We start from the raw sequence: 15,264 nt of genomic DNA on the forward strand, positions 1-15,264 counted from the left end.
AACATTATGTAGCGGCTACAACAGGGCCAATATAGCAACCTGTAGCGACAAAGACTGAGCCACTAAAACAATCATTTAGCGGCTAAACCAGAGCCCATACAGCAACTCCCAGTGGCTATAACATAGCCACTAATGAAATCCAACATATGCAAGTGTTCTCTAATATCAAAAACCCATAACCAGGTACCTTTTAAAAAAACGCAGGTGAGGTCCAAAAGCGGCAAAAAAAAGCCAATGTAGCAACTTGTATAACTAACACCATCCCCTCAATTGTTCTCCCCATTGATACTAATAACATAGACAGGCCAAAAGAAATTTCTCTTTATGCACAAGAAATACCAAAGCCCACATCAATGCCTAGGTGTAGCAATAACAGTTATGCATCAGCCGACCTTTATGCACACGCAGTCTTATGTGGAGGTGAAGTGTTGTGCCCTGAGGCCACCCCATTATGCAGACCATGATCATTTTTTATGCACAAGAATCCCACGGCCACCCATAGTGTCTAGGCCTTTAGCAAACAAAAGACCAGTCAAGTTTTTGAAAGTATATGCACCTGCAGTAATTGACATGGCCTACATTAAGCTACAAAGACGGCCCAACAATTTCTCGATCAAGAGCATTTTCTTATGCAAAGTGCAGGGATGCTCCAATTCTTATTTTCACTATATCCAGCCCTTTGTTTTTGCAAGAAGCCCATAACAACAAAGAAAACCAGTCAACACAGTATGCATGTTTTTTCCAAGCAAAAGGTAGCGAACGACCATTAGAATGTGTAATAAACGGTGCAAAAAAAATAGTAAACTCAGCAGAGGAGGGATTGACCACCTGAGTCACCTCCGAGGAGATCTCCATTCTTCTTGGTAGTGATAAGCAGACAGTAGATGTTTCACAAAATGACTCAACACACCCAATATAGCTAAGTGAGGGGGAGAGATGCGCCCTCACCTGTTTTTATAGCAGGAAGAGGTAAGCCTTGCCTTTGTGTAGTGTCACGGTCACGAGAGAGGAGGCCACGCTTCACCATGAGTAAGAGATACAGCATCGAGTATCATGCCTATAGCTTTCATTGGAGGTCGACAGTCTGGGAGGAGGATGAGGGCCGCCTTCACCACTCCCTGAGGGCAGTAGCCATTGATCACGCTCGACAGAGCATCATTACTAAGTAAAGGGCATGGCCCCCGGTAGTGGTCAAAGTAAATATTTAATAAGGGGTTTTTTCTAAACCGAGTATGGTCCAGACAACAGGAGTCTAAAAAATGAGGGGGGGGGAGGGGGGGGGGGGGGGGGGGGGAGAAAAGGGAGGAAGATGGGAGGTGTTTTGTTTTTTCTTTTTACGAGTTTTTCTTCATATAAACAGTATACGAGTGAGTGTGCGTGTGTGTGTGTGTGTGTGTGTGTGTGTGTGTGTGTGTGTGTGTGTGTGTGTGCACGCGCACATGTGTGGACAATCCATTCTCTAACCACCCCATGTATGATACCCTACTCCTCACTTTGGTAGTGCATGGATGCAACTAGCTAGATATATGGTCATTGCTTATCATGATTGTACTTCCTAGGGCCAAAATTGAACCCTTGCTAGTGCTTCACGGCCCATCCGTCCATCACCTAGATAGTGCAATGTAAGTTATTTATGATATACTAATATACCTATTATATGTATGAAAAAGTGGGTTATGGCATAAAAGTCTTCACCCATCGATCACTTATATAGCCTTGCTATTAATGCAATAGTTGGGAGCATAGAAAACTTGTAAAAGCCAAGAACATTGCAAATAAGATATCAGAACTAGATATGCATGCCTACAACAAAGATCATTTGCGAGACTCGTTATTTGTGAAGCATATGAGTGGAAAGAGCGAGAGAGCAAGAGACAAGAGAGAACACAACATGTGCACCTCTTAGACTAGAGTACTATGCATGCACACAAGTGGGAAGGAGCGATAAGAGAGAAATGAGAAAAATGATATAACAGAGGCTTATCCATGTGCATGTGACATCAGACCTTGAGACACAATCCAATGATGGTTACTGCTTTCCGCTAGTCAACCTAAAAGGACTTGGTGGTTACTGGCATGCCAAAGGTTAGGCATGCATAGGCAAGGGGCTCTATATGGAGGTTATATAGAAGCTAGTTGGGTGGAGACTTTAATGTCCTAGAGAATCATGCAAAGAAAAAAGCACCCCTAGCTTGTCGATGACGACAAACAGCTATCAAAATTGTTCTGCACTAGCCATCAACAAGCTAGGGGCGCCATTTTTTTGGGCAAATTACCAAAATACCCCTCTAATTTGTGGAAATTCCCAAAAGTTAGTGTACCATAATTTAATATCAATATGTAGTCTATTGTCAAGAAAGCGATTGCCCTTAGTTGTTATGTTATCAACTTGCAAATCATAACTTGTCAAAGACAAAGGACATGGGTTAAAATTACACCATGAAGTTAATATATCAAAGCAAAATCTTACAAGCCTAAAAAGTCTCTTCTTTTGCCTTATGTTGTCCACACATTACATATTCTAGTGTCCCATGCCACTAGAATAAGCAACATGCTGCATATGTTGATGCATCAAGACATCATTGGTCAAAAATAGAAAAACAAAAAATTCATCAATACCATAACAACATCATTATTATATCGTCATAAATTTATCTATAGTGCAAACCCAACCTATTTCTATAATATTCCAAGGTTAACAAAACCACACTATTAGCAGTGGCGGCCAACCATTGAAAGTACCAACGAACCAACACCATATGTGCATGTTACTTAAACCGACAAATCTACATTAGTGTTGCTTAAACCAACAAATCTACACTGTATAATTGGTGCTGCCTAAATTGACAAATCAACGTCAAGAAGACATTTGTATGCTTCCTAAATCAATAGATATGTGTACATGTGACCAATAAACTAAGCATGGCATAAGCTAAAACACATTTCCTACTTGTCTGACATAAAATTTAAGTGCATTTGAGTACAAGATGCTTACAACCATGCTGCCCATTGTTGTAAATTTTCCTTGCTCATCTAAGTGTCTTTATTTGGAGGTTCTTGAAAAAATATGGCAATTTATCTAAAAGGAGATACAATCAACATTTAAAATTTTCATTGATAATATTCCAACTAAATATAGTATCAAGAAACAATTCAAGATCTATTAGCTTCATTTCCTTAAATTGTACCTATAAAAAGTCGCTAAAAAAAACAATGAAACCTCATGCATACACTTGAGGACGTAATCATTACATGGTCATCAATGCATAACTTTGACAAATGTTTATAATTGAAGATAGCATTGCAATTTCTTTATATCCCAAAAATTAGGCATGGGCCTAGTAAATGTATTAAAATTCATAAACACAATAGTAAAGTCTATCATCAGATGAAAAGATTGGGCAACAAAAACTTGTAAGATTTACACCATTGCTGCTTCACACAGGTCTAGGGCACTTCTTTGTACGACTAGTGTCTCCGAGATGGCTATGCAAAGCATAGGTTGTACCTTGTCCAGTCACTCGAGTTTGGGGCCAACCACCCACTTGAGTTGGGCGCCCACCTTGGACACTCATATATAGGGGGCCAGGGGGGGTACACATTTCATTATCATTTGATCATTGTATGGGTCTTCTGCTCTGGTAGTCATGGGGGGCTAATTGTCCCCTCTTCCACTTTGTGTTGTCTACTCTCTCTCTCTCTCTCTCTCTCTCTCTCTCTCTCTCTCTCTCTCTCACACACACACACACACACACACACATGCGCATTCGCATTTGCACATGGTATCAGAGCACATGTTCTTCATGATCACGAGCGCACCTTTCACATCGGGTTCTTCTCCTCCCAAGATCAAATTAGCTAGAGTTTTTGCAACATCCTAGATGGGGTGGTGCCATCTTTTGGACAACATTTCTCACGACAGAATGCTCATGCCACCTGCATTTTTGCAAGAACCCTGCAAATGTGTTGTTTTCTCTAGTAGGGCTAGGGTCTGGGACCAGTTTCCTCGCTGGAAAATCCTCCTCTACCACTGCATTTTAGCTGGATCTGCATTTTTAGAATAGCATGCATCATTTTTGCAAGAGAGGGGAAGAGCCAGCCACACCCATCCAGATCTTGCCAAATGAGGGTGGATAAGCTAATTGTGGGCAATCCCATGGAGACAACAAATGAAGAAATACAGGAGAAGTCAGCCTCTGAGAAACAAAAATTAGAGGATCTGGTTCTTGACGAGTTGATCAAAGGTATACAAGAATAAAATTTGAATTTAAAATCAATTTAACTTGAAGGAATAAGCACAAAGGCTTCCACTTTAGAGCCCAAGCAACATCCTCCACGTAAGGATTGGGATGATCACTGCATGTGGTGAAATAGTAAATATCACACTACAAGAGATAAGTTCATTATCAACGTCGTTGGTGGGCGTCAATATATGCGACATTCCTAAACCTGGAGGAAGATCCTACCCGGCTTGGCATCCGGTGCCTTGCCGACGAGATTCCTCTTCATTTTCCTCAGATTTTAGCCATATACACATGCTATTTTTTCTCTATTTTCAGCCCACCTAGGGTTGTAACATTGATTCCCCACCTTCCCCAAACCCTCTACACCGCTTTGGACCATGCCAAGAGCATACTAGCATGCCAAAAATCATTGGACAGCATCGTTTTCATCACCTCACAATTGCATTTTTTGGGTGGACAATAGCCACATGGTTTGAGTTTTTTTACAGAGGATGAAATTACCTCCTACTAGGACACCATCCGGTGGTGGTCCATGCAGTCTCTCTATGACTGCTGCAGTACGTGGTATCTTTGATTGGCTTGATCATCTAGGGGTGTACAATCCTTGGGAGATCCATTCATTCCAGCCATCATTTGACGGTTGCACACTCTAGAGGGGGTGGTGACTTGTGGTTTGCTATGGACACACCTATGCACTCATTAGCAGAGGATTTCACACCAACATTCTCAGAAAACCACCACCATCTTGGATAGACAAACACTTACCACTTGACCTCAACACGTCAAATCACTTGCTTACACAAGAGCATCTACATGGATTTGGGGAGAGGATCTTGGATCTCTTCTTGGATGGGTTCATTGCTTGGATCTATAGACTGGAGTGGGACTTCAGTGCTTTGGACTCTTTTGAAGAGTTTACCCGCGAGATGCAAGAGATCATGCATCATTATGGGACTCCATCCGGATGGTAGTGTAGTTTCTCTTCTACAATCCTGATCATTTGGATTGTTACCTTTAGAGTTGCTTACACTCACCCTCGATAACCTTACAATAGAATTATCCCCCGACCTGGGTAGTAGACCACTCCAAGCTCATTCACATTGAGAGCCACATCGAGATGCGGTTGGGTGGCTTTGCTGGCACAAATTTTGTTTTGGTTGACACCGAAGGATTGGAGGCAAGAGATACAGGCAAGATGGTACAGACAGATTGGTCTAGCCTTTCCTTTTCTCAGAGAATCTTCATAATGTAGACTGCTTACTCTGGTTTCCCTTCTTCATACATGATGATTATGGTGCAGACAACTTGGTCTGACCACACCTCTTCTCAAAGGCCCTTCATAGCACAGACATTTGAGTATGAATTTCCCCTCATCTTGGATTACCCTACCTATTGATAGGACACCATCCGATGGTGGTCTGTTTAGTTTCTCGGTGACTACTACAGTGCAAACTATTTAGTGTAGCTTTCCTTATTTTGGCGGATATTTACGACACAGATTGCTACATCTGGCCTTCCTGGAGTTTTACACAGCTTAGCCACCTGGCCACACTGGGTTAGACCCTCATGCATTAACATGCTTTCGATCATTCTCATGAAGGTTTCTGGGCTTCTCCATTTTCTCCAGACGGTTTGACTATAGACACAACAAATCCTATTGGGCAGCACAATTTTAGGTCTATTGGCACTTCTTGCACAACAAGGAGTTTTTTTTTACGCTCACTTCGGGACCTTCACGTATTATCTTCCCCTATATCAACGGAGTACAACAGTTTGGTACACTACACATACACACAAACTCTCTCTTGTCTCTCACTCTCATGTCTTCCCCAAGCTCTCCATAGCTGAAAATTCTCTTTCTCTTTCTCCCTCTCTAAAATCAATGGTTCTCTCTCTTCTTCCTCTCTCACGCACACACTTACACACACACATACCCGTTTCTCTTCGTCAATGGTGAGCTCTCTCTCTCTCTCTCTCTCTCTCTCTCTCTCTCTCTCTCTCTCTCTCTCTCTCTCTCTCTCCCATTTTCCCTCCGTCTTGGATCAGCCATAAGCTGAAAAAAAAATTGTTTTTCAGCCATACACATGCGCATACACTACCTACCCTTTCGATATTTTGTTGCCTTACACACCAGCCACTACTTTTGGCCCTTTGTAAGTTCTTTAGGACAATCTCTTGTGTCCAAAAAACTCATGATGTCAAGCATATCATCATTACCTTGGAAGAGAGGTAGCTTTAATTTGACTACTCTCACTAGAACATCGTGCAGCCTTTCTTTAGCCAAAGCATCTGCCTCTTCATTTTTAGCTCTAGGTACATGATGTAATTGCACAAATTGAAATTTTCCTAGAAGCTCTTTAACTTGGCGTAGATGGCTTAGCAAGCTATGGTTTTTACAAGCCCAAGTTCCTTGTACTTGTTTTATTAAAAGCGTGGAATCAACAAATACATTTAACCGTTGAATACCTTGTGTCACACATCACTCTAACCCAAGAGTTAAGGTTGCATACTCTGCCTCATTGTTGGAATGGGAATCCACCCAACAGAGAACACCTTTTCTTCTTGCTCATTGAAGATGAAAATGCCCGCTGCAACTTTGTCCATTGTCCTTTTGTAGGCTCCATGAAAGAAAAGAGACTGAGCCCCCTATAGCTTAGGAACGTCTAACACATGTGTTACTTCTTTATCATTTGTCTTGATCTTCACCTTCTTTTCATAGTGATGATGAGTGAGAACCACTCATAGATTGGCTCTTGTGGAGCTCTCCACTTGCATTGTGTAGTCAAACTCTTGCAACCTTGTGAGCCATTTGGAAATCCTAGAAGAAAAATCCATGTGGTGCATTACTTAAGGAAACACTTCTTCTATGGTTAAATTTATGAATGGTCCAAACAGTAAATAAGAGTGAAACTTGGTAGTAGCAAACATTAATGTAAGCACCATGTGCTCCATTACTGTGTATCCCTTCTTTGATGGAGTCACCATGCGACTAGAGAAGTAGATAGGATGCATGAAAGAAGTTTGCGGATCCTTTCGCATCAATACCGCCCCAAGTGTGTCATTGCCCACACTAGGTCTTACATAAAACGGCTCATCCCACTTTGGAGGTGTAATGGTGGGGAGTGAGGCTAGAATTTTTTTTACCTTATCCAATTATTGCTTATTTTTTTCACTTTAAGTGAGGATCTCTTGATGGGTAACTTGTTGTAAAGGGAGAGTCACTTGAGAAAGCAGTTGAATGAACCTACTCAAATACCTCACCTTTTGAAGAAAAGAGAACAACTTCTTCGTTGTGGTAGGAGAGGAAAAGACACCAAGGCTCGAACCTTGCTTGGGTCAGCTTCAATGCCCTTGACAAAGATTACATGGCCAAGAAGAGTAGCCTTGCTTTCACCAATGTGGCATTTCTCCACGTTGAGTTGGCGAACCAAAGCCTACAACCTAGCTAGACCTTCATAGACTTTCTCCAAATGAAGAGAGTGGGAGCTATAGATACAAAAGTCATCAATAAAAACACGGATTGATTTTCCAAAGAATGCTTGAAAAACAAATTTCACATAGCATTGAAAAGTGTTTGGAGCATTGGTGAGACCAAAAGGCACAACTCTATAAGAAAAACATCCCCATGGTGTGATGAAGGTTGTTTTCTTTTTATCTTCTTCAGCGATGCTAATTTGGAAGTAGCCTGAGTAGCCATCACATGCCATGTAACGTTCATGTCTTGCTACTGAGGCGGTCCGGGGCGAGCAACAAGAAGAGTGGCCTCTAAGCACTCTTCTAGGCTCCCGTGCTACTCAATTGGGTTCGGGTTGGAAAACAACAACAAACACACACACAAACCCGCAACCTAACCCTACACAAATTTGGGGCACCACCTAGTTTTGGATGCGAACTAGGACGCGTAAAGAGAGAGAGAGAGAGAGAGAGAGAGAGAGAGAGAGAGAGAGAGAGAGAGTGCTCGGGTTGCTTTGAAATGTATCGTCAGTGTGATCAAGCAAACACAATTATATATGTAAGAAAGAGAGAGAAGGGGGAGGGGATGCTTGTTGCATTAATACCTTCTTACAAATCTCTCATGACCAATCAAAGTGAGATTAGTATTTGTTCAACATAGCTTGAGTAAATTACACCACAACACATCACAAGAAAAGCCACCCCAATCACTGTCTTAAGGCCAGGGGAGTCCTCTCCACCCTGTTTCCCTCTTACAGTATGTGGGATTTATGGCTAAATTGATGACAACACCCAGAGACAAGCTATCAAGAAATTAAAAAAAACACCAAGACACTTACACATCATTGTTGTCCATTACTTCACGTTGGAAGAGAGACAAAGTATCCAAGCTTAGTCCAAATCCACCCTCCTTGATTCGGCAAATGTTGGGCTAACACTAGTAGGAGAAATGATAGATTTCCTACTTTCAATTGAATGATCACTCTCTCTTACAATGGCATAGAGTTCCCTTGCTAATCACCCCTAATACAACACATGCACATGCATAAGACAATGAGCTTCCACTCAAGAGCTCCTTCTAGAGAGGTTGAGCTTGGCTTCTCAAGCTATAGCATAGTGCTCTTGCTTATGGCTCTCCCTTTTGGTGCTAGCTACACCTTCCTTTTATAGCAATTTTGAGGGCTAAGGTTACTCCTCTAACCATGGTTGGGTTAGATTTTCAGCACTTTTCTAATTTCTTTTTCTTGGAATTATCAAGAAGTTGGTGGGGATAGATGAAGAAGAGAGAGAGGAGAGAAGTGGAGGTGATAGGACTTTTCATACTAAGTTAGTGTTAGTAAATTAGTAGAGTTAGTATTTTTATTGATTTACAAATGGAATTGGATATTTACAATGGGAGTATCCATTTAGGATACAAATAAGGAAGAAAAAACCCTTAATAGATAAGAAAACATGGATTTCTCACAATGTTGATGCTCCCAGTGTCTTGAGTAGGGTCAATTTTGACGCTTGTTGACGTTCCACTAGCTTTGACGGTACGTTTTTTCTCCACTCTTGACCTTCCTTGGAAGCCAAGGTAAGTGAACATAAGTAATCAATCACCATGATGCTGTCTTTCAAGAGAAGAGGCTGAATTTTGTGGTTTTTTTGATAAATATGGGTAATATGGAAGAGAAAAAATGAGACTAGGTGATCAATTTTGGAATGGAAGTGTGTGTAGGAGACATGAGTTCACCATGGTTTCTCTTATTCTTCAAGGTTGAGAAGAAGGTGAGTAGGGTGCAGAGAGGAGTGGTGAGAGAGGTGGGGATGATGAGTGGAGAGGTGTGTGTGAAAGAGGAAAATGGTAAAGTGGAAGAGGGAGTGTGGCTGCATAGCATGGGCAAACTGGGGTCCACCAATAAAATCATAGCTCACAGCTCGTAGCTCAAAAAAATTTGAAAAAATTTGAGGTGAAAGTTCAGCCCACGAGCTACAACTTTTGATTGTATCACCTTTTCAAATTCGGGGAGCATGTGATCTTTAAAAATTAAGCAAAACCGACTGTTTTTTCCACTGCACAAGGTCCTTGTGAGGTCCTTCTTTGGATGATTCTTTTGAATACCTCCAAGAGTGAGCTCCCCATGGTGCATGCATGCATTCCACATACCCTTGACCTTATTTGGTAGGTCTATAATTGAAGATATTATTGAGATCATGATATAAGTGAATAGTACAACTAAGAAAATCAAATATTGAGGGGTCTAAAAAAATATGTACATGTCAAATATAAATAATATAGGTGGAAAAAATATAAAGGGGTCAAAATAAATCTCTCTCATTATAAGTCTACCATAAAAAGATGAATATTTTTGGTGTTCTAATTTATGAGAGTAAAAGAGAATAGATGTAGGAAGGAAAAATCACAATAGTGAAAAAATATACACATAAATAAAGAGTCTTCAATAAGGTAGATGCCGGCTGCTTCCACTACCAACTCATACGTTGCAGGGAATCTCCCCTTCACCTTCTCTTTAAGCATCAACCACATGCCAACAATGGAACGATCCTTCTTGAGGAAATTAGGTGCTCCTTCACCTTTCTCCCTTGAGGCAACCCATCACTCCCACAAATCCACAAACTTTGGTTTGTAAGTGGCATACTCTAATAGGCCTCCCTGCTTCAACTCTATCAGCAGCTACCATACATTCCTTGAGGTTGTGCCTTCAACAAACCTCTTCACAGAGGCAACACGTAGTAAGTCATATGCATCTTTGGTAACTTGGGGCAAAGCATTGTACCAAGACTTGGCCTCTACTTTCAACAGTAGAGGGAAAATATGTAGCCACGAAATATCATCATCCTTGTTGGAAACCACACAAGCGATGTCAAAGTTATCAAGAAAATCAAATGGTGATATCTTCTCCCTTCGTGCCACTAAGTGTGGGAAAAGAGACACTTGCCATGGTATTAAATCAAGAGAAGACAATCACAAACCTTTTTTTTTGGAATGACTTAGTGATTTGTAAAGGTTTATACATGGGTGGAAAACTAGAGTTAGTGCTAAAAGAGCACAAGGTTAGAATAGAATAAAGATGCTTACATCAAAAGAGTGGTAGTAATCAAGAATGGGCAAGATGATGAAACATGGGGATCTAATAATTTTGTCTAACCCCATGGCAGCAAATGAGGGACGAAAGCGCAAAACAGACACGGTGGCCTTTACACCAAGACTATGCACAATGGACTCATCATGGGAGATACACAATAGGGGGACCCACCTAGCTTGGAACATGGCTAGGCTGCAGAAAACATACGGCCAAGACAATAGAAATAAAACACTATCTAGCTAAGCCAATGAGAAAACACTTTAGGATACATGGAATAGGAGGAGCACACTCAACACGGTGATATGCATGGCACATGTGAGTTGTCTATGTCACAGATTGTTTGATAGGGATAGCTAGCTAGTGGAGGCATTGTAGCATGAGATATTTGACAAAACCAAGACAACGTGACTTGCAAAAACACTAGCGAGCATATCCCCAAATGGAGAGATGGGGGGGGGGGGGGGGGGGGGGGGAGAGAGAGAGAGAGAGAGAGAGAGAGAGAGAGAGAGAGAAAGAAAATCACACAAAATCATGAGAAGTTTGAACTTATTTCTTAATGATACTTACAATGGTGGCTAAGAGATGACACCAACATCCAACAAGGGAAAGAGAGAGAAAGAGAACCATCTGGCACCACCTTGCTGGGCCCAGGCAATTGCTGCCAACTCCATCCTGCTATAACTTTTTGATATAGGATCCGTTTGACAAGCTGTCACTTCCTGTCAGCTCCATACACTGTCCACTCCCTTTGCAAACCCTCTTGAGCTTCAAAACTGGCATGCTCTTCAATGCAGTCAAACCGGCTCAGAATCGGCCCATGGAAAAACTTCAAATGCCTGTATCTCTACAACGAAGACTCCAATTGATGATCCATAAATGCCAACGTACTTCACTTCTAACCAAGTCATCACTTGCATTGTCCGCCTTGGATCTACAAACACCTCTAGATTCAAACTGCGATACCTTTCACCCTGTAGCTCCGTTTGATGAGACATCTAGACCAGCTTGTAGACCACTTCAAGCTCTTCATCCCAAATAAAAAAATCAGCATTTTGAACTTCTTTACTTGCCAACCTTTCGACCTATAAAACCTCATCAAACATGCACAACCGCTACCACTTTCCTGTCCAGGTCTTTCCCACTTGCTTTATCCCTTTGCCATGCACTTGCCAGCATACTTGTTTGTATTGTCTTCTATGGTTGATACACTTTGGCTGCATCATTGTGTTTTTGTTTGTTGTATGAGTCTCATATGGGCAGAGTGATGTGATAAGGTGTTAGTATATATTATGGGGCTGAGATTGATGCATTGGTTTGAGGTCAAATACTTTCGTTTGCATGCTATGCTTGCACCAGAACACGGTAAAAAGATGTTTTTTGCATATATGTGAGGTTATGGTTTATGGTTGATCAAAGTGACGGAGCTGTTTTGCTTCATGTTTATGTTGATGGAATTATGTCATGTGATGTATGGAACCATGGATGTGGACACCTCATGTGCATGTGTATATTGCTTTCCACCCTTCTAGGTAAAAACTAGCTCTACGTGCTAGGGGGTGAGGTGCGATCATAGTGCATCACTTACCATGCATGATTGGATATTGTCAAAATTGGATTTTGATATCATGAATAGTTGCTAGTTTGACTTATTTTATGCATAAAAATTTCATGTGTTAAGGGCCATGTGTCTCGGCTCAGTTTGATTGCAATGGACACGTCAAACTCCAAGTGTGGAAGTTGGTTTAGTATGGAAATGGTTTATGATCGAGGACTGAGATCCCTCATGGATTATGGTTGTGATTTTGGTTGTGTAAATCGACGTGGCTCTTGGATCTTTTTTTTTGGGATATGGTTGTGCTGTCGAAATGCTACCAAAATTTTTGCAGCTATGTTATGTGCTAAAGTGGTTTTGCAGGATATGGATGTGCATCACCTTGAGTTGGGTAGAGTGCTTACCCTTATTATGTGATTGGATTATGGTTTATGATTTTGGATTGGATCATGAGGTGGTTTTGATGGTTTATGGTGGACGTATAAGGGTAGAGACCCTGCACAATCTGACTGCTTGGAAAAGATTGTTTGTGCATATGGAAGATGCTATTGTGATTGGACTCATGTATTATGATTCTCATGGCAGCATTTCTACAAGGCTAGGATCACCTACATCACTTAGCCTTAGACAAAAAAAAGGGTCAATGACCTAGAGCTTTACTAGATCGGGGGTGTTGCCAACGTCTTTTTTTTTTTAAGGTGCCTACGTCTTTTTTTTTAAAGGCTCATCTACACAATAGTGCATCAGGGACTGAACGACCTACATGGCTAATGCGTCGGGGATCTTGCCTTGGCTTTGTCTAAACACCCCATGTTGGGCATCAAAGAGGCATGGTGCCTAGAATGGTATGGTTGGTGTTGATACCCTACCACCTACTAGTATTTGGGATCCTTTCAGAGCTTGGGTTCATGGAGGGAGGTGAAGAAGTCTCAACCTATGTTTGGACCAAGTAGGTTGGAGGTATTCTGGCTCGCTCCTGGCAAAGTGAAATTCTCTCTGTCCATAGTAGAGTGGAAGTGGATGGCTCGCTCCCTATACAGGGTCCGGTGCTCTGTTAGTCATTCTATATTTTTTTATGCTATTCTATACCTAGATTTTGTTATTGTATTAATACATGGTTGCCTGTTTATTTAGATGGATCATTTAAAGATTCTTGTTTGTCATTCTTTTGTGTTTCTGTGCACTCTATTCACCCTCCACTACTCTCTCTCTCTCTCTCTCTCTCTCTCTCTCTCTCTCTCTCTCTCTCTCTCTCTCTCTCTCTATTTCCGCAATGTGGTGTACACATATATTCACCCTCCACAATGTTATTTTCTTGAGTACGCTTTCATTCATACCACCCATTCAGAGGTAGCACTAGTCGCTAGGTGCCTCTGGATGCACTCATGCTCATGGCCTAAAGTCCATGCTAGGTCACGTGCTGAGAACTCCTCTCTATGAAAATGCTTTCGCAACTCTGATGTATATTGAAATATTGTTAAAAAATATAAATTGTGTATTTGTGCATACATACCTGGGGAGAGGTATCTCTCACCCCACCTCCACAAACAACTGCATGAACTAATTGGCAGCTTCACGAGATCATCACTTTGGTCGAGGCAAAGAAAGAAGTATAGGTACGCCAGAGTGAAGGAGGGGTTTATGAAAGCACTTGTTGGGACCGTTCGTAAGTGGCTGTTGAGATTTTCCAAGCAAGAGGCTTCATGCATAATAAGGCCCAATGCAAATCGAAGTGGGAGAAAGTACACTCCCTCGTCAATAGGCTCAATCACTACGAGAAGAAGATTCCCTCAGGGTGGCCTAGTTACTGGTAAATGAATCAAACCGAGCGGCGCACAAAAGGATTGCCTTAGAAGACTTCCATTCGAACTCTACAACAAAATGCAGATGTTTTTTGGCGAGTATCACAATGCCAAAATCGAGGGATTGTTGGTTGACTCTATGGAGGATGACACAACGCCCCTAGGTATGCATGTCCCAATGGAAATTGTTTCTTTGGTCCTTGTTTTTTCGTTGCTATTTTATGTTGCACTGCTACCTTCACCCTAATTTCTTAACTTCTTCGCCTGTGGCGACGAAGAAGACAACAACACCATGCCTGTCGACGGTGACAGCACATGAGAGAAGCAAACACTACCTCCTACCGCAAATAATGGTGGGGAGTCTAGTGACGTGTCAGCAGAAGGAAGCTCGGGAGGGATCAAGAGAAAGCGGCGCTCGTAGGTGAACTAAAGCAACATCAAAGAGCTCCTGGAATCATCGACGAAGAATTTGGCAATGGTATTGCAAATTTTAGAGGACCAAAAGGATGCACATCAAGACGCTAGGGAAAAGAGATTGCTGGAAATCGAGTAGGCAAGAAATGAAGCAACTCGTGACAGTGCAAATGCAATATGTAGCTCTTTGAACCATGTGGCCAACTGCATTGCCTCCCTAGCGATATGGAGAGAGTAGTAGATGTGGGATGCATGCGTTGGCGTTTTCTTATTTATCATTGCCTGCATTGCGTAATTGTTGACGACCAACTTCTTTGGTATTGCATGACGGTGGATGTGATGTTTACTTTTGGAGCGCTCTAAATTGGACATGCAAAGTTTTTGTTTGTTATTAATTTTCTTCTCATAAGCAGTGGTTGAGTTCTTTAAATGCTTGATACTATGTTTTTGAATCATTAAGCCTATTGAATTTGTAAGTTGCCAACAATCTTGTGTGTGTGCCAAGGGGAGAATGGGTGCACCAAATGAAGCACTTGCTTGATCTCTCTTTCCCACTCATTGTAGACACCCCCCCTCTCTCTCTCCCCCAATTTAGGGTTTCTCTCTCCCAGAGATATGTGCAAAGGTGAAAATCAGGGAACTAAATGAATCATTTCACTCATGAAAACAAAGAGGCAAGGTACTAAATGAATCATCAAATAACCATGATG

General features: G+C 41.6%; 1 pseudogene; it reads left to right on the forward strand.

Moving 5' to 3' along the window:
• The first annotated feature begins 14,219 nt into the window (after window positions 1–14,219).
• LOC147433128 (uncharacterized) lies at window positions 14,220–14,792 on the forward strand (annotated as a pseudogene).
• The last annotated feature ends 472 nt before the right edge of the window (window positions 14,793–15,264 follow it).

The sequence above is a fragment of the Adiantum capillus-veneris genome, chromosome 20, assembly GCF_014529385.1.
Source record: "Adiantum capillus-veneris isolate H3 chromosome 20, ASM1452938v2, whole genome shotgun sequence".
Lineage (NCBI taxonomy): Eukaryota > Viridiplantae > Streptophyta > Polypodiopsida > Polypodiales > Pteridaceae > Adiantum > Adiantum capillus-veneris.